Source organism: Rosa chinensis, chromosome 1 (genome assembly GCF_002994745.2).
Source record: "Rosa chinensis cultivar Old Blush chromosome 1, RchiOBHm-V2, whole genome shotgun sequence".
NCBI classification, from domain to species: Eukaryota; Viridiplantae; Streptophyta; class Magnoliopsida; order Rosales; family Rosaceae; genus Rosa; species Rosa chinensis.
Window position 1 is genome coordinate 54241380 of NC_037088.1, and position 21430 is coordinate 54262809.

Here is a 21430-nt window from a genome sequence, read left to right on the forward strand (position 1 = left end):
AAAACTTTGGGCATTTCATCATCTTGGTGGTTGCTTACAGTCTTTCCACAACTCATTGTAATTGATTCATAGTCAATGAAGTTCTTATTTGATCAAAAAAAAAAAAATAGATAAAAAGCTAAACATGCTCCCCAAAATAGAGAGTCTGCTAAAGATGCTCTTACAAAATTAAATTTGCTCATTCTACTGGTTTTATCTAGCTTTATCTTATATGCCGCTTCATAAATTTATTTGGTTTAGTTTACACGATGACTAACTATTCCTCGTCTTGTGATCTTTTTATTCTAATCAGAAAAACCTTTTTATAATTCTTTTACTATTGCATTATAGTTTTGTTCTTGTATAATTCAGCTAGTGATTTTGAATGCATTTTCTTTTGAATCATTGTTTTCTTCAAAAACTTTCATGAACAAAGAAAATGAGAAATGAAATTTGAATAAAGCTTTGGAGGGAGAACAAAAATGTATAATTTTTCTTAATAATTTGTTGTCTGTAACAGTCTTTTCATAGAAAGATATATATGTCATTTAATAATTAAAAAATGAGGGAGGTATAGAAAGTAGATTGAGAGGTCCCAATAGAAACTCTCTTATCAAGAACATATAAAGAAGATTCCAACTAGGGTTTATAACAACACGGTTTTATTTTCTCTCCATTTAGGCCTCATCATATGGCCCTTGGGCCCTAAGCCCGCCCGGCCCGTAGGGCCGAAGCCCGGCTCGGCCCTTCCAGTAGGGCGGGCCGGCCCGACCCTTTCTCAAATAGGGTAGGGTAAGGGTCATGCAAATGAAACCCGGCCCTACCCTACGGCGCGGCCCGATTGAGCCCGAAATGGCCAAGCCCGGCCCTAAAAATTATATTTTATTTTTATTATTTTTCTATATTACATATTTACATAAAAAGAAATAAGAAATATGTTATTTTAGAGAATGGGTATTAGATTGAACATTTGAACCCAATTAATTTATGTAAATCTAATTTTTATATCATACACTCCAAAGAGAATGGACACTAATTTTTTTATAAATCTATATTTATATATCATACACTCCAAAGAACAACCTCTATCAATTCAAAGAAAATGAGAAAATCAACCGTTTGATGTGATTATTACAATAAATTATGCGTGTGGTTAAAAATTTAGTTAATTTCACCATAGTTTCAAACCCGATCGGATTGGTCAACCATATTCACTTGTATGTTTTCTTGGTTGACCGATGGCGTGACAACCGCAAAACGTGCTAATTTTTTTACATCACATTTTTAAATATTTCATCAATGGATGTGCGTAGATATAAGATAAAAATTTCAAATTTAATTACAAATATGTTGGTTTATACCAATTTGCCTCCTAAAGTTGTATAACTTATACATTGCATTTAAATGATTGAGGTTATCCTCCATGAGCAAAATGGGGGACGAAATGGAATTTTTTAAAATAAACCGCTGGATGTTGTTTTCATATGAATTTATGTTAGTGGTAGAAATTTCAGCAATTTCCACCTTCGGTTGGACCTCGATCTAACCGGTCAACTTAATACCCTAAATAGAACATAAAACAAATATGCTCTTAACCGGTCCTTGGCAATTCACTTTTTTCGATCTTTCAGCTCCCACACTCTCATGGGTAGGGGGTCTACTTACGGATGTCAAAATTCCGCAACGTTTGTCCGCGCATGGTGCCACTCCCCTTAGGGAAGTTTGCTTGTGCAAAGCATTGACCGCTACGTTGGATGCCTTATTCACGGCAGATCGGCCTAATTTTTTTACACAATACCTATCAATGTTGTATAAACATATGAGAATTTTCAGATTGGTCGATTTTCATTTCAAAATTTTTGGATCGCACATAATCCTTATATGCCTTGTAATGTAGTATAACTAGTTTATTAGGCTTGTTACCCTCCATGAGCAAAATGGGGGAAGAAATGGAATTTTTTAAAATGAACCGCTGGATGTTGTTTTCATATGAATATATGTTAGTGGTAGAAATTTCAGCAATTTCCGCCTTCGGTTGGACCTAGGGCTGTCAATTCCGACACGACCCGATAACACGACTCGAAACCCGCACGAAATAAAGCGGGTTGAACCCGCACGATTAAAAAGCAGGTCAGCCATGGGTCAACCCGCCATGACCCATTTAATAAATGGGTCGGCCACGGGTCAACCCGCTAACACGAAGTGAACCCGTATAACCCGATTATGCTATACTTCATCCTAAAATTTTAGACTTTGAGAGTATTTGATCATAGGATTAGACAATTTGAAATATTTTACTTTATAATTATTGGATTTAATTATTTATGAATTATATATAATTATTTATATTCTTCGTCTTGTAGAGTTTTTAGTGAATTTAATCAATTTATGCATTTTTTTAGTTAAATTGGTCGCATTGTTAACCCTTAAATGAGTCATTTTGTCAAACACGACACAACCTATTTATTAAATGGGTTAAGCGGGTTGGAAACGGGTAACCCGTTTAATAAATAGGTTGGGTTTGGGTTTAAATTTTTGACACGATTATTAAATGGGTTGGGTTTGGGTTTGTATCTTGCCACACGACAAATACTTTGACCCGACACGAACCCAACCCGACACGACCCATTGACAGCCCTAGTTGGACCTCGATCTACCCGGTCAACTTAATACTCTAAATAGAACATAAAACAAATATGCTCTTAACCGGTCCTTGGCAATTCACTTTTTTCGATCTTTCAGCTCCCACACTCTCATGGGTAGGGGGTCTACTTACGGATGTCAAAATTCCGCAACGTTTGTCCGCGCATGGTGCCGCTCCCCTTAGGGAAGTTTGCTTGTGCAAAGCGTTGACCGCTACGTTGGACGCCTTATTCACGGCAGATCGGCCTAATTTTTTTACACAATACCTATCAATGTTGTATAAACATATGAGAATTTTCAGATTGGTCAATTTTCATTTCAAAATTTTTGGATCGCGCATAATCCTTATATGCCTTGTAATGTAGTATAACTAGTTTATTAGGCTTGTTACCCTCCATGAGCAAAATGGCGGACAAAATGGAATTTTTTAAAATGAACCGCTGGATGTTGTTTTCATATGAATATATGTTAGTGGTAGAAATTTCAGCAATTTCCGCCTTCGGTTGCACCTCGATCTACCTGGTCAACTCAATACCCTAAATAGAACATAAAACAAATATGCTCTTAACCGGTCCTTGGCAATTCACTTTTTTCGATCTTTCAGCTCCCACACTCTCATGGGTAGAGGGTCTACTTATGGATGTCAAAATTCCGCAACGTTTGTCCGCGCATGGTGCCGCTCCCCTTAGGGAAGTTTGCTTGTGCAAAGCGTTGACCGCTACGTTGGACGCCTTATTCACGGCAGATCGGCCTAATTTTTTTACACAATACCTATCAATGTTGTATAAACATATGAGAATTTTCAGATTGGTCGATTTTCATTTCAAAATTTTTGGATCGCACATAATCCTTATATGCCTTGTAATGTAGTATAACTAGTGTATTAGGCTTGTTACCCTCCATGAGCATTGTCAGATTGATCAATTTCCATTTCGAAATTTTTGGCACGCCCGAATAAGCCATAATTTTTTTTTAGTTTTTCTATTTTTTAATTACGTTTCTCTTTTTTCTATAATATGCAATTTATCTCTTTCTTTGTAATTGATTTCATAAGTTTTGTTTTCTTTAATTTCTATTTTCTTTGTTACACAACAATTAATATTGGGAGATTTATATAGATAGTTAATTGAATATAACCACCTTAAGTAATATTAATAAATGTTATAAGTTACAAGTATTATATGAATATAAAATATGTTCAATAAAAAACAATGAGTCTTTTATCACCAATATATACCATTAAGCCATATTTTGAGAAGAAAAAAATAATGTTTTTTTTTTGTTAAACAAAATAAGGCCCTTTTTGGCCCTATTTGGCCCTATTTGAGGGTCGGCCCGACCCGGCCCTTTCGGCCCTAACGGATCGGGCTTTTCGGGCGGGTAAGGGTTAGCATATTTAAGCCCCGGCCCGACCATACCCGGCCCTAAATTTTGTTGACTTTGACTAGGCCCGGCCCGGCCCGACCCTAAGCCCTAAAATTTAGGGTAGGGCCTGCCCTAACCCGGCCCATGATGACCCCTATCTCCATTGAATATCATAAAACAACATGTACAATTATCATTCGGATTTTGCGATGCATAATTGCTGGTAATACTAACAGATCAATACAATCCGACCACCACCAACTGAGATCGAAGACAACCCAAATCAGCCCTTGATTGGAACTCCAAACCGGCCTCTCGCGCCCTAGTCAACCACGCACCTTGTGATGCCTCGACTCACGATGACAAATCCCGCCATTGCTAGATTAGTCGACAATCAAAGGACGTCCGCCGCCACACTCTGCTAAAATCCTAGAGTTTTCTTTCCCCTTTATTTATGAAGGTTGTTGATTGTTGTTATTGAACGTCAAATTTTGGGAAATCTTGGGTTGTTGACATTCAAATTGTGGTTGGCCATGTTTGCAATTTCAATTGACAAATTTGATACAGCTACTAATGGAAAAATTCACATGTATGCCATCAATTAACTAAGTGAAGTTAATTAGTTTGTTTCTTCGATCTCTAGCCAAATTTTAAATTCGTAACTTGAATTATATACAAAATATAAATTATGACAAATTTTTCTTTAGGATGGAAAATAATACACTATTGTGTACTGAAATACATCTGTATCTATATCAAATTTCAAACTCTAATATTCAATATAAATTTGTTTCTTTCTTAAATGTCGGATTAGCAATGAAGGAGAAGATAGAGTTAATGTTACTAGTTTATTTAATACACTATTGCAGCCTTCTCCAATTTTGTTTTATATCATCGATTAAACCTCCGTTGGCTAGTAAATCATATTGAGAGCTGGAAACTTCATTAACTGCTTCTAAGTAGTCACTTTCGATGACAACATCATGTAACTGTAATGAGAAATGAGAAAAGAAGATCCACTTTAGACAATTATTTAACTATAATATGAGTTTATATATCATACATAATTATTTAATATAATATATCATCATTAATTGAATTTTAAAAAAAAAATTATTTATTTTTGGGAATTTATATATTCGTGCCATGTGTTAATAAAGCAACTTTTTTTTTTTTCTGATTTTTTAGAAAATTTCCTTTATTTTTTTAAGGCTTTTTGGGTTTAAAACACAATTATTTTATTATTGACTGTTGATTTTAATCTATGTTATTTTCTCCACGGTCAAATTGTAAATATATATTTACTTTTTTATTAATAAAATGAATTAATCTGGACCTTTCATTTTAAATTAAATTAAAATGAGTGAATCGGGGCCTTTGATTTTATAATTGTTGGTAGCCCACATGCAAGTGCACGCTGGGGGCCACGTCTGTTCCCATCGAAGCCAATATGACTTTTGTTCTGCAATCTTTAGCCAATTGTTTTTACTATATATTGCCTATTGTTGGAGATTGTGGATTTTGATCGGAGAAGCCATTTTAGCTTTTGACTTCATGGTTGAAGTTGCTCTTATAATGAATTTTTACTCAACGGCCTACTTACGATCTTTCATATTATACTTCAACCAAAAGATGAGTTTACTATTCACAAATGTTCATGTAATAGTAAATTGACAATTTTACCCCTGGTCTTCAACCACAATTTTGCATCTGCCATATACATATGAAAAGACATTTTTGCCCTTTCATTGTTTCTTAATTACAGGCTGCCATCTTTTGATAGTTTTGTTAATCGGTGTCTGGACTTTGTTTGATATGCACCCAGTCATGATCTCTCGTCCATAGCCTCCCTTGATTTGATCCTTCTAATTTCTTTACAAGAACAAAACCTGTGGTAAAGCATGGGCCAATTTTCTAGTACAGATTATTCCCAACTCAGGCTGGTGCAAAGCCTTTGCCACTAAGTGATAATGATCAAACCTTCTCTCAACCATCTTCAGATGATTGATGATAATTGCCAACATTTCAATGAGTAATCCTCCACTGCCATCAGATTCAAGACAATCTAAACACAACAGCAAGAAACAAATACAAACAAAGGGAGAAATTTGGATTGCATTTTGAAAAGTTTCTAATCCAAGGGAGACATTAATAGTTGATGACTGGTTTAGGCCATTGACCCACAAAAATACTTCTATAACTGCCCTAACTATGATGAATTCACATTTAGCCACATTAGAGGACTGGGTCAGGCCATTGACCTACAAAAATACTTCTCTAGCCCAACTACAACGAATTTACATTTAGCCAGTCTGTCTGGTGTAGAGGCCTACTAGAAACAAAAAGAGTGCCTGATCCCAAAATGCAACTCCACAAAAGAGATTTAACTATTCTTTCTCTCGATTCTGATTCAGCAGAAAAACATCACATCCTTGACATGATGATGCACATCAGGAAGTATCTGGAACTGTGCGGCAGTGCCACCTGAAGAAGCATCATTCGAGGCATCACCCTTAATGTAATAGCGTCCTCTAGATGCAGCCAGATGAGCGTAATAGACAGGAGGCACTGCAGTACAAGCATCAAGCATTGGTGCAACAATCAGCATACTTGTATGAAACTTAAAGCACAACCATGGAAATTAACAGGTTTAGTTTACACACCTACGGAAACTGCACGGGTGCACCTTGCATATCTGAAAGAGTTGAGTAACATAGAATTAAAGAACCAGCAAAATAAAGGGGTCAATAATGACTTAATTGATAATATAAGTTTTTAAAGGACATTTATTGATAAATTGCTAAACGATAAAATGGGTAATAAGCAAGAACTGAGATCATGCTATACTTACGTGTAGCACAGATTGTTGGTGAGAATCTGCAAGGCATCAACACTGAACTTGTTCTCATCAAACAGGACATGATAGTGAGTAGGGCAACTGGTTCCCTACACAAACAGAACACATTCACATTAGCCGACAAGATCATCCAATAATATACTCCACCAAAAGGGAGAAGGGAACTACATGTAGTAAAGCACTGACACCTACCTGAATTGCAGCATGGCTAGTAAGGTAGAAATCAAATTCTGTTGGATGGCATATCTTGGTATCCACCGTGGTACCTAGACACAAAGACTGAAATAGTTTTTTTTTTTTTTTTTTTTTGAGGGGGGGGGGGGGTGGAATTGATTGAATCAATGCAGCTAATTCATGAAACCTGGTAGAACATTGCATTTCCTATGGCTCTTGTTGCCAGCAAGAAAAAGGCGAGTGTGATGCCTTTTCTGTACCACAGCAAAAGTAACTGGAGGCATATACCCCTCCTCCAAAGAAGCACAGGCCTGTTAACATCACTTAAATAGTTGAAATAAAGTTGCTTGCAACCACTCTGCATCATTAAGAGGATATAATTAGATTTAGTCAAAACACCAAATTAACTCTTAACTCTTTTTGTTACACACAGAAGAATTTTAGTAATGACCAACAAGATACCTTTCGTATGACATCCATCTCATAGAGCAGAACTTGGCTAAACTGCCCTTCACTGACACCATCCCTATCAAATAGTAGAGAGCCAGATATCAGAAAGTGTTGCTTGATTTTGTTTGATTCACAGAAAAACACGTCTTACCTGTAGAAAATGATTATGCGTGGCTTCTGGCCAATCGAAGTTCGGAATGCAATGAAAAGTTCTCTGAGGAAATGACAATAAGGCATAAGTAATCAAGAAATCACAAAGTCTCGGGGGGGGGGGGGGGGGGGGGGGGAGTGTCTATACTTCCATACCTGATTATTCCAGAATCCCGAGTTTTTGATTAATAGAGATCTTGGATGATTTCTTCACGATGATTCTGCTGTGACAGGACTCCTCTATACTTATAGACCTCCGGCCAGTCCATTGAGGCAACCACCTGTCAACAATAACATAAACATGTAACACAAAAAAGCACAAACAATTTGATGAAAGAAAACAGCAGCAAAAAAAAAAAAATTTAACTTACTGCTGCTATGGATGGGCTACTGTCTTCCCCAGGTTGTGGATGTGCGACATCAGCACCGATGATGATTGTAGGATCATCATTGACAAGAGGAATGCTCCTTTGAATGGCATCATTTAAGACGGTGTTTCTGCCACCAACCTTGACATTAATCTTAAGAGACAGATTTTCAGGTATTGCTTACTACACTTTGATACATGCTTAGGGTTACAGCACTGGGAGACAATTTCGAGCTCTGTTTCACAAATTCTTTTAATGAGACCTGTAATAGAAAGATGACAGATTCTTGAGTTAATTCGATTCAAGTCCTTTTTGTTATATAAAAATTAGATCTAGTCCGCGCATATTTTTTTGTTAATTGCGATCCATTTGCTTTTTTTAATAGTCCAATTTGCCCTTAGAACCAAATAAGGTAAATAATTTCAAATTCACTAATTAGATCACAATTTTAGCTCAATTTTGAATTTTAAATTCAAATTCCAAAATTTACAATTCATCAATAAATAATTTTCAGACAAAGAAGACTAAATGCATTCATATAAACCCAATATATCTATGGTATTTTTATTTTATCTGTTATTATTTTTTACTTGTTGGTAGAATTGGTTTCTTGCCGGCAATAAGTCCCTATAATCTTGTGTTAGGGCGACGTGGGCTTTGTCCCGGTATGCACACTCAGTGTGCCTTGTCTGGCCTAGCGAGGCGGCGAGCTATTTGCTTGATCAAATGGACGCAACCTCCTAGTGGCAGGATGAAATTGAGTGCCGCCGGTTTTATTTCCGTGCTGCAACATAGTGGGAAAGCTGTGCTATTTGTAATGATGCTTCTTCAATATAGAATTATCTTTCCGGTATGTCACTGCTATATCAAAGAAAATGGAGGAGCTATTGATGCACTCTTTGTTAATTGGTGCTTGTTGGAATACATAGATTTTGTGGAGAGTCCTGGTATTGTTTCGGGATATTCTATTTATGCTTATTATAATCTGGGGTTCAGGCTCTATGTCCCCCCCTTGTATTCTACAATTTCATTAATCAAGGTTTGAGGGCAACCGCACCAGCCCTATTTCAAAAAAAGAAAGAAAAAAAGATGTAGGTCTAATACTTATATACCTAGATTATAGGATGAAACATTAGAACAAAAATTCAAACATTATTGCTTCATTTGTATCTATGTAATAGGTATTTAAAGTTGTATCGTAGAGATTTAATCTACCTAGACATACGAAGTAAGGAAAAAAAACCATAGAATATATTCCCAATCTAATCAAAAGATACAAATATGTGTATATATAGAACTTATACCTAATTAAAAGATAAAATGTATGAAAGAGAAAATGTGAGATAATGAGAGAACCTTAGATATAGAGATATAGAGAAACTTATTTTTTTTTTAAACTTGTGAAATCTTACCTATAAATAAGGCATGTAAATGTGAAATAAAAATGTCTAATCAAATTCTAGGACAAATCTTAGATATAACACCATAATCGATTCTATATTAAAGGTAAGCAAAAACTTCTTACCAAATCTATAATAAAGGTAGATGCGAATTGAAGATGTCATGTTAGTAATGATCTAAGAAGGGAGAAGCCACAAAAAAAATATTAATGTGAAAGAAAAAGCTACAAATAAACATAGAAATGAGAAATATGTGTTGGAAATAGGATACGCATGGAACAAGAAGAGGGGAAAAATGATGATTCGGTAGAGAAAAGGAGGAAGAAGAAGAAGACAATATTGTGTGATAGGCAAGATCAAGGAAGAATAATATCTTAATATATATAGATCATCTTTTAAATTCAATCAAGAAACTAATAATATAAATTAAAGACAACACATTAAATTTGCTAATTGTACATTAACAAGATTGCAATAATTTAGGATTCCCATTAATATACTGGCTTTTACTGTTTATTGTGCAAAATATATTAAATAAGGGTATGTTAGGAATGAAAAATTTAGGTGTTGAGTCAGCAAGATAAAAAAGAAATAAATCCAATGTGGCAGCTGAGTCATAGGACCGCGATTAATAAAAAATTCATCTGGACTGCATCTAATATAGGCTGTGAGTTTTGGACTTAGATCTAATTAACTCCATATTCTAAGCATAACTTTAAAACAAGAAAGCACACTTTTGGGTCATATTTAGCTCCTCACCATAGGATACTCTTTCATCAAGCAAAACGATAATTAGCAACTGAAGGTGTCTCTTGCCGTGTCCAATCTTCTCAAGTGTATGGACAGACCGCTTGTTAATATATCTGAGAACCGTCTCAATATGCCTACAATGACGTGGTAGCATAGGAAATAAAGGCTTGGAATTGAACATCTAGAAAGGAATAGGTCAAGAAAGCACACTTTTGGGTCATATTTAGCTCTTCACCATAGGATACTCTTTTATCAAGCAAAACGATAATCAGCAACTGAAGGTGTCACTTGTCGTGTCCAATCTTCTCAAGTGTATGGACAGACCGCTTGTTAATATATCTGAGAACCGTCTCAATATGCCCATGATGACGTGGTAGCATAGGAAATAAAGGCTTGGAATTGAACATCTAGAAAGGAATGGGTCAAGAAAGCACACTTTTGGGTCATATTTAGCTCCTCACCATAGGATACTTTTTCATCAAGCAAAACGATAATCAGCAATTGAAGGTGTCTCTTGCCGTGTCAAATCTTCTCAAGTGTATGGACAGACCGCTTGTTAATATATCTGAAAACCGTCTCAATATGCCCACGATGACGTGGTAGCATAGGAAATAAAGGCTTGGAATTGAACATCTAGAAAGGAATAGGTCAAGAAAGCACACTTTTGGGTCTTATTTAGCTCTTCACCATAGGATACTCTTTCATCAAGCAAAACGATAATCAGCAACTGAAGGTGTCTCTTGCCATGTCCAACATTCTCAAGTGTATGGACAGACCACTTGTTAATATATCTGAGAACCGTCTCAATATGCCCATGATGACGTGGTAGCATAGGAAATAGAGACTTGGAATTGAACATCTAGAAAGGAATAGGTCAAGAAGTCAATTAAAAGCACATCAGGACAGAAATGGGACATTACAGAATCAATTACAAGTCAGAGACATACCATCCCTTTACTATTGCACATGGCGATGAGTGCCTTAATAAAGCGATCGCTAGATTCTTCGGGTATTCCAGAGAAATTTACAAACGCCCAAAAATCCACTATGCCACCATTAACCATTTTCTACAAAACAAGGAGTGCAACAGAAGATTCATTAGCTAAAAACCAAAGCATTTATTATACAATCTATGTCAGAACCAACAATAAAACATATAGAATCTTGTACATAATTCTGCTCTCTTACTCTTAAATATACACATAATGAATGTTTGATACATTTGGAATCTAAATAAAAAATAAATAAATAAATAAACACCTCACCTTATTGTCCATGTTCCACGCACCCATCCGGGGAGTATATATCCTTTGTTTCAAGACCACTGTCATGGTATTTAAGCTGTGACAATTAGCATAATCACTCGTTAAAATAGAAAGATCAATGTTGTTTGAATTGCTGAAACATAAACGAGCAGTAATTACCATTGGAGGTGGTAATGCCCTAGCATCCACAAGTTCCATGTCTTTGCTCACTTTTATTCCAAATTGACTGTTCATTAAGTTTTGGTGGTAATGAATATCATTGGCCACCTACCAATAGTACATTGTACATATATAACAAGACTAGCAGGACCCACACCCTATGTGTGTGGGAGATATGAAATAGTGGGAAGTTTTTTTCAATAGGAAAGTAGTGGGAAGTTTCTTTCTGCCATATTTATAGCTACGTGATTTCTTTTTATTTTATCTTTTTATTTATCTACTATTTTATGTATTGACGCTATCATCCTTAATAATTAATTTAGAGTTAAAGTTTATTAATATTTCAGGGCTATAATTGTAAAAAAAATCTGTTATGGACATCAAGCTCTCTTCTCTTAATAATAGTATTTTTATGTATTGACGCTATCATCCTTAATAATTAATTTAGAGTTAAAGTTTATTAATATTTCAGAGCTATAATCGTAAAAAAAATATGTTATGGAGAGTAATCTATCTTCTCTTAATAATAGTATAGATAAGCACACAACACAAGATTAAATGTATAAAGAAATTCATTTGTTGTCAACATAAAGCACAAGTCTACCATCTTTATCTCTTTTCCCCTAGCCGTGGGCCTTGAGCAAGTTGCTCTCAGCAGCTTTGTTACTTGCTTTTTATCAAGTTTCCCTGTGTATCTTTGCCCACAAATAATAACAGACAGCTGCAGGGGAAAAAAAATTACATTCATAAATCATCTTCCAGAGTTAAGTATGAGAATTTGAAAACAAAAGATAATAAAAATTAACAAAATAAAGCGTCTATAGATTCAAGAACAAGTGAACCACCTCCATGGGCAAATAAATAGGCCTTGAATCATTTCCACATTGAAGGGCAGTCAAAGCCACATGTTTTAGGCTAATACAATACTTATCATGATAATATCGAATCACAGATACTTTAGTTTGTTTGTCCTCCTCAAGAATAAACCTAATCCCAAAGTGCCAACATGTCAGTAAAATTACTAAAAACAAAATAGCTCAAAAAAAGCTTTCCCTCATAAATATTAGAATACTCACGTCAACTCGCTTAGAGCAAATGCACCCATCAACCAAGGGCAATTGCTAATTTGCCAACTAAATTAGTACTACCAATCCACTATTCACACTTCAAATTTGAATAATTCATTAAACTTATAATTTAATTAACTAAACAATTAACAATTAGATTAATCATACAATGTTAATTTAATAAAAAATTAATGCATAAGTTTTTTAAAAAAAAAATTGTATGTCAAGTATAAATATCGTTCCCGGAAAAAAAAAGTTATCGTTATGATAAAAAAAAAAAATCTATGACAATTGATAAGATTGTCGACCAATCTTCATTTGCCATGTGTCGACTTTAGATACCTTTTTCTTACAAAAAATATATATGATTTCTGATAAGATAATCGCCCAATCTTCATTGGACACGTGTCAACGTCAGATATCATTATCTTTTGAAAATATATCTAGGATATGTGATAAGATTTTTAACCTATATATAAACGTGACACGTGTACTAATCCTAACTTTTTATCTTTCAATATTGGTAATAAATAAGCTTCAGACTCCATTCTCTGCTCACACATTCCTCTCATTCTACACCTACATTTCTTTTGAAATCTATCATTCATCTCATTTCTCCTTTTTCCGATGGAAGAATTGAACAAATGGTTGTTAGAAAGGAAGCGTGAAAATATGGAAGAGCTCGAGCGGATTCAAGCTACAAACTCTCGAGCGGCTGCAATGGTGGCACAATATCAATTATCGGAGACACCTAGAGGGAGTGGTTCAAGACCTGGCCGTGCCCCAAATGTCGAAAGACATAGAGAAGTCCGAGGTCATTTTCTCCTGGAGGATTATTTTGTCGAACGTCCAGTGTACGACGAAGCAGGCTTTCGAAAGAGGTACAAAATGCAAACACATGTCTTCCAACGCATAGTGGAGGATCTTTGCAACCTCGATAGTTTTTTGGGGCAAAAATCAGATGCCACTGGAAAAATGGGATTGCTTCCCGAACAAAAAATGACAGGTGCCCTGAGAATGCTTGCATACGGTGCAGCTGCTGATCAATGTGATGAAATCACTAGAATGGGAGCATCTATAGCGCTGAAATGTTTGAAGAAGTTCTGTACACAAGTCGAGTTTCTTTACATTGGGTGGTTCCTTCGTCCTCCAAATCCTGCTGACTTACATAGGCTTCTCAATAGAGGACAACGCCATGAGTTTCCAGCATGATTGGGAGCATCGATTGCATGCATTAGGAGTGGAAGAATTGCCCAACTGGCTAGGCTAGAGCTTTCTCGGGTCGAAAGGGTAGAGCAGCTATTATTCTTGAAGCAGTGACGTCTTACAATATGCAAATATGACATGCTTTCTTTGGAACCCCTAGAGCTCAAAATGACCTCAACGTTCTTGGTGCATCTAATGTGTTCGAGCGTGTCATAGGTGGAACTGCTCCTCTGGTTGAGTTTGAGGTCAATAACAAAAGGTACACTAATGGTTATTACCTTGTTGATGGAATATACCCGAGGTGGTCAACTTTTGTCAAAACAATATTGAACCCTAGAACAGAAGAGGAGAAACACTTTTGCAAAAAACAAGAGGCTTACTGCAAAGATGTGGAAATGTGTTTTGGTATCCTCCAATCTCGATGGGCCATACTATGTCATGGTGCTAGGTTGTTTAAACTGGAAGATCTTCGAGCCATCATAATAAGTTATATCATACTTCATAACATGATTGTGGAGGATGAGTTTGTTGAGGAAGAATTTGCAGAGCTTGAAGAAAATGATCTAATGAATCCAGCAATGGCAACCGTCTATGATCGGCCTGTGCATCCTAATACTGGAGAGGCTATTCCTTTCGAACCAGTGGGGAGAGATGGACATAATCTTCCTTCATTCATGGATCGTGAATTTCAGGTAGAGTCGACCTGCCTCCACAAATGCCTACAAGATGATTTGGTGATGCACAACTGGAACATGGATGGTAACTGAGTAAGAACCACCATAATTTATTAATTAGATTTGAATAAATGGTGATTTGTAATTTTAAATAATGTATTCTATGTTTGTGTGTTTTATTAATATGTTTGATTTTCTTTGTAATTTTAACCCATGTTTATCTATCTTTGAGAATAAAGTTTGGTTTGACATCAATAGAATATTGTCATTGCAGTTACAAACTTGTATTACTATTGTTATTGTTATGTTTATAATTTAATTTATTCAAAGCACAAAAAAATTATTTCATAAAATTAAAATTACATAAGTGAAATTTAAATTACATTAAAAAATAAAACTTGATTTCCTAAACAACATTTAAATTTAGTCGAATTGGGGAATGTAGCAACCGCTACTATCACCATCGGACATTGTTTTTGCTACAATATCACCCTTCTTCTTTTTCCACCAAGCCTTTGATTGTGGTGTCATGGAATTAGTATCGATATCCATAGCCATAATTCTTGCATCTTCTTTCGCCTCTTCAAATTCAAATACCTTCTTTGTGTGAGAGGCCACTTCTTCGTTTCTTTTCTTCACTAGCTCAACAGAAGCTTGGGTTGATTCGGCCATGGCTTGAATAGTAAGAGTCATACTTTCTGCTGCATCTTGCGCCTTCTTTCCTTTCTTCTTTGCTTCTTTGGCTCTCTTTTGTCCCATTGGTCTTGGCATGGAGCTTGATGGTGTCTCCGAAATGATATCATCATCCAACTCAATTGGAGACTCATTTTCAGAGGCAGTAGCTGTCGAATATGATGCCGATGGTTGAGGATTAGATTGTGGATCAACAAAATACGGGTGGTACTTAACTTTCTCCCAACATTCAAATTTATTAAATTTCTTGGGATATTTTTTCATGAAGATCCCTTGAGTTTGATTCATCTAAACAATGACAATGAAGCAATAAAAATCAACCACTAGAAATCAAATGTTTGTAAGAGACATATTTAACTTAAAAACATAAACAATAATAATAATATAACAATTAATAGTAATGGGGGAAAAATCAATACCTCGTCCATCTTATTGGTGCCGCTATCTATACGATTACAGGAGGTCATTTGTGCATTGTGCCAATCTTTGAGAATTTTCAAACGTTGAAAACTGAGATTGGAGAGCTTGAGGAGTTCGGCTTGTAGGTGGACCTTGCCAATTTTGCACATAATCATCATGAACCTTTTCCCATAACTTGGAGGAGGTTATTTTTTTCCAGTGATCGAGCACACAGTTTTGCGTGCCCATGAATCACACAATTGAATTTGCTTGTCGGTAGACCAATTGGTACCCGAATCTCCCATTGTTGGATGATAATTGAAAGAAATGAAGAGAAGATTGATGGAGGAAGAAGATGGAGAGGTAAAATTGTTGAAAATTTTGGTGTGAGAAATTAAAAAAATTCTGATTATTTTTTAGGGTGGAAAAAATCTTACAGTTGTCAATTAATTACATCCATTGGATCGCATGATCCAACAGCCACAATTAAGTGACCGTTGCACAAAGGATAGTTAAAAAAAAAAAAAAAACCGTTGGCAGCAGGCCCATGTGGGTATGGAGCCCACCACCAACAGTTGGGCAATCCAATTGTTGATCTTTAGTCATTCCAATCGTCTAGGCAGGTGGAGCTCCCAAATTAGTGGGGCAATTTATTGCCGCTGCATTCTACTTTTCCCTCTTTCTCTCCAATTGGTCTACCGGTGCAATTGCTCTTAGTGGTTGTGCAGTCACTCTACTAATCCAATATGTCTGGTAGGGTGCATAAGTAAGGTAAACCTTGACTCCTTTCAGGTTTTTCTTCAGCTATATGGAACAATCACTCAAGAGGACGTGATATTCGAAAGGACCATTCAACATTCACAAAGATGGGGAATTACAAAATAATCACTCACTCTCTCGAGAGGACGTGATATCCAAAAGGGTCATTCAACATTCACAAAGATGGAAAAGAATACATACAAACAATTGATTATATGCAGAAATTCAATGTAGCTTCGTATGAGACATACAACCTAAATTTTTACAGATCCATTGGCAGGAGAGAACAATACCTCAAGACAATCACGATTGGACAAACCCTTGGAGATATCTCTATAGTTAAAATGTTGCTGAATAAACTCTGTCACCAGAGTCGACTGGTAAAAAGCCTTTGCCGAGACAACTGCAAAAAAAAAAATAACATAAACTTTCAGTTGAGGCATCTTACTACATGGCTTAGAGAAACGAAAGAAGAAGAACAAAATGGAGGGAAAAAATACCAATATTGAGGGATAGACCAAACTGAGTTGGCCTTAGGCTTTGGTAGTAGCCTCTCCAGAACAGGGCCGTCTCAAACTTTTTGGAGGCCCTATGAGAAAACTTAAAATGTGGCCCTCTAGGTTTTAGTCTTATATGACAATATTATGAAGAAAAAATCATTGATAACTCATCAAATTCATAGCTAAAGCTTATACTTCAAAAATGCCAAATATTCAATTAAAATGTAAAATTTGCAGCCAAGATAAATTACAAACGATCTCACATAAAACCCTTAACAACTTCGTTGCCATTCCCATTCTCTTCGGTATTATCAACTGATTCCTTTCTATCAGTGTTCTCTTCATTGACTAAATGTTCAGCCAAACCTTATGGTTCTCTGGTAATGAACCTATCAAGACTTCCCTTTAAAGAACGGCCCTAATTCATATTATTTTTAATATAAGAATTGAACATACTATTAGGAAGATTATACAAATTGAACTATTAAATAATAATTGAACAAATACTAAGCAAAATATTTATTCATTTATGATCCATAAATCAATTAATCATGCTTGAGTATCAATCAGTCATACTTGAGTTGTGACTAGGGTCTAGAAATTACTGATGAGAATATGTGATTCATTTTGCTTCAAAGTCTCTAATAGTGTGTTTGGATGAGAGAAAAAATGATGGAATTTAATTGAAAGTGAGGATTTCATAATTCCTGAAAGCCAATTCCCTCGTTTGGCATTATCAGATTGAAAATTTTAAATTTCTCTATGGAAAAAAATGAAGGAATTCATTATTTAACTTCCTCACTTCAATTTCTACCAAAATATGTGTCATTTACGAATTCGTTTGCAATATTTAATTTTTATTTCCAAAACAATACTTTTTTCTATTTTATCTTTTTATTTGTTTTAAACTTTCTTAATTTATTACACATTTCAAATCCTAAATAGATGCAACCAAACAATAGAATTTGCAATTAATGGAATTTTAGATTGATAGAATTAAAGATTCCATCATTTATAAATTCCTACGGATTTTATAATTTTCTCATCCAAACGCTCCGTAATTGAATAATGAAGACTTGAAGTGGGACTTTGGGAGTCTAAGAGAGAACATGGTCTACTCTAATTTGGGATTTGTTAGAGCAATCACAGAATGAAAAAGGATAAACATTAAAAAAAGATAGATGAGAAGTAATAAAGAGGCCACTGAGAATTGAGGAGGGACTCAAGGGAGAGAGAATGAACGCAGGAAAAAAAAAAGGGCCTTACTCCATACTATTTTTTATATTTAATTATATAAACATAAAGCATTAACCCAAAAATTGCGGCCCTGTGCAGTCACACTTCTTGCACAGCATCAGTGCTGGCTCTGCTCCCGAACTTGAAGCCACCACCGATATCACCACCAGTACCAAAACTGAAAAAAAGTGACCTACCAATTTGTATATCACCACCAATCACAGTGCAGCTGTATGAAGATATAACGTTAGAACCAACCAATTTGTATATGTTATATTATTGAGTTTTGTGGTGTTTCGTGTTGCTTATAATACTTGTTTACCAACTTTATGCAGACCTTGAACTTTCTTTCTTTCCTGTAAGAGAAGGATTAAAAGTTTCAAACACAAATTAGATTCAGAAAATAGTAGGCCCTAAGAAAACAATGAAACCAAACACAAGAAAAGAAGGCCTTATATGGTTATACCATTGGAATGGAGATCCCCACAGCTTGACCACAAACTCTTTCTAAGAGAAGGGATATGGCAGAGTGGTGTAGAGACTATTCAAGCCATCGTATACTGGAAATACATGTCTCAAACGGTACATGTAAACCAGCTCGTCGATCACCGCTTTGTTTATCTTCTTTGACGAGCATGCGGGTGTAATTGAAACCTGAGGCCATCGAGGAAAACGTTCAAGTCTCCACATAATACAATAACCTTAAGAAGAAAACATGAGCAGTGACTATAGAGAGGTTATGAGGCCAAAAAATTTCCATCTCAAAACAACTGTCAGACAAAGAATACAAAACCAAAAACGCAACATCACCACAAAAGCAAAATACATATCAAAATTCATAAATCGTTAACATGCAAAATCATAACCAAAACCCAAAAGTAAAAGCAAATCCGGATAAAAACAGAGAACTCACTGATAGAATTAATGCTTTCCTGCTCCATCCGCGAATGTTCGGTAAAGTGCGTTCGCGAGATGAAGTCACCGCGGAGAAAAGTTTGCGAAGTAAGTTTGTGACGAATGTTCGCTAAAAGTGCGTTCGCGAGGATGACGTCACTGAGGAGAAAAGTAAGAAGCGAGTTCGCTGAGAAGTAGTGTTCGCAAATAACAGTTCGCTGAATAACTAAGTCTATTTGCGAAGGTTGAGTTTGTTCGCTATCGCGAAACATGCTGCGGTAAAAGTTTTAGCTACGGTGAAATATATTTTATAGCAACTTGCATTACTATTTGCTCAACTCAAATTTAAGCTAGATATTTTGTATCTAAAGTACTTTTAATCTAGTTTAATATGCTTTTATTTTAGATATTTTGTAGGTTAATCTTGTAACATATATAAGGGAGGAGATGGTTGATGTAAAAGGGTGAACAAGTTCAAAAACTCAAGTACACAAGTTTGTTGGGTTAAGTTGATATGTTTATGCTTCATTTGCTACTGCAAATTAATCAAATCAACAAGTTGTGGTTTCGATTATATTTTGTTCAAATACAAAGTAGAAGCAAATCAAAATTATATATATATATATATATATATGTATGTATTCAACACTCACATCATAGTGATATAGATGACCTTCCTCAACCTCCACGCGGAAGTGATTGGCGAAAACCTGGACCCGTTCACCAACGGTACCAAACCCCAACCTCAACGGTGGAGGTGGCACCGCCGCCGGGGTAGATGTGAGCGTGACAGCACGTGCCACTGCCATGTATATGGCACATACTACAACTGGGTCCTCTGGCGCCGGTGTCAAATCGAAGGGGTCTCTGATCATAATTGCTCTCTCTCTGTTGTGTTGCTTGTTTTTTTTTTTTTCTTTTTTTTCGAGAAGGCGTTGCTTTTTTTCTGAGGAGGGGAATCAAATTACTGCAAGAGTGGCTTGTTGCCCAAGCTGGAGGAAGGTCAAACAAAACATGTCAGCGGCATTGACTCTCTCAAACAAACTCATTGGCATTGATGCGTTATGTCTCTCTCTCTCTCTCTAAAAAAGAAACTTACTTGGAATGGAAAATAATCATGAATCGAAGACAATTGGAATGAGAGAAGAAAGGAATCGGTATTGATTCCAAAGAAGTTAATTCATAAACATATCTCCCCCATTCGTAATCAAATTCCTTAGTATTCAGGAATCGATTTCTTCTAAGGAAGTGGGACCTACACCCTTTCCGATTTCTTCATGTGTTAGTAAACGCATAATACTTTTACCAGGAATCATTCCGTTTCCTTTATGTGTTAGTAAACGTAAGAATAGTTTTACCCCGTAATCATTCCCTCTCATCCCAAGTAAGTAAACGTGCCCTTTATCAGTTTCCTCATTCTTTTTCCCTATTACAATGAAGGCTTAGGTGAGCACAGTATGATAAAATTTGCTTCTCTTAAAATATGTTCGAATGCATCATTTTTCATTTTTAATTTCTCATGTCGCACAAAATTCATACTCATATATATATATATATATATATATATATATATATCTATTAAGTTTGGCAACCTAAGGTAAATTTAGAGCGCCCCCTCCTCCTCCTCCTCCTCTCGTCCCTATTTAGATAGCTCAATTTTCATTTCCAAGGTTTTCTCTAGACCCATTACTAAATTTATATCAAACCATGACCACCATCACTCAGCTCCGCTTCTATACTCCGATTAGAGAGCCCACTCCAATGTCTCCGACAACCGCCGCATCCCCAATTACCCCAATCCGTCTGTTTCTTTCCCCCTATTCCAAAACCCTATATTGCTCTCTTTCCTTCGGCCACAAACTGATTTGGGAAGGAGGACCCGACTGTTCGTTTTTCGACAGCGATGGAAGCAATGGTGCTGGCCAAGTAGCTTGAATCATATACAAAATATAAGTTATGACAAATTTTTCTTTAGAATAAGAAATAGTGTAATGTCGTGTTTTAGCACACATTTGTATCTATCATCGAATTTCGAACTCTAATATTTGATAGAGATATTTATTTATTTCTTTATTAAAACTCTTAATATGAATTTCAAGAAAACGATTCTTTAGCTATTTTTTTGGTCATTAACTCTATTTTCTTCTTAAGAAAATTTATTCGCATACCCCAAAATACTAAATACACATCTCTATTTTATTATATTCAATATAAGATTTCATAGATAGACAAAATGACCACAAGAGATATTTATATATAAAAAGTAGAGAACATATATTGTTGAGATCGGATAATCTCACACATTGACATTTTCTTCTTTTCTAAGCTTGCAATATAGAACCCTAGAAATGGTTGACAAAATTAATCAACAAACGTTCATCATTTGAGACGGTATTGACATAGTTTCTTAAATTGGAGTTTTGGAAACCTTAATTGAGGTAT

General features: G+C 35.7%; 1 pseudogene; it reads right to left on the reverse strand.

Annotated features, from left to right (window-relative positions):
• Nucleotides 1–6101: 6101 nt before the first annotated feature.
• LOC112169800 lies at nt 6102–19797 on the reverse strand (annotated as a pseudogene).
• Nucleotides 19798–21430: the final 1633 nt, after the last annotated feature.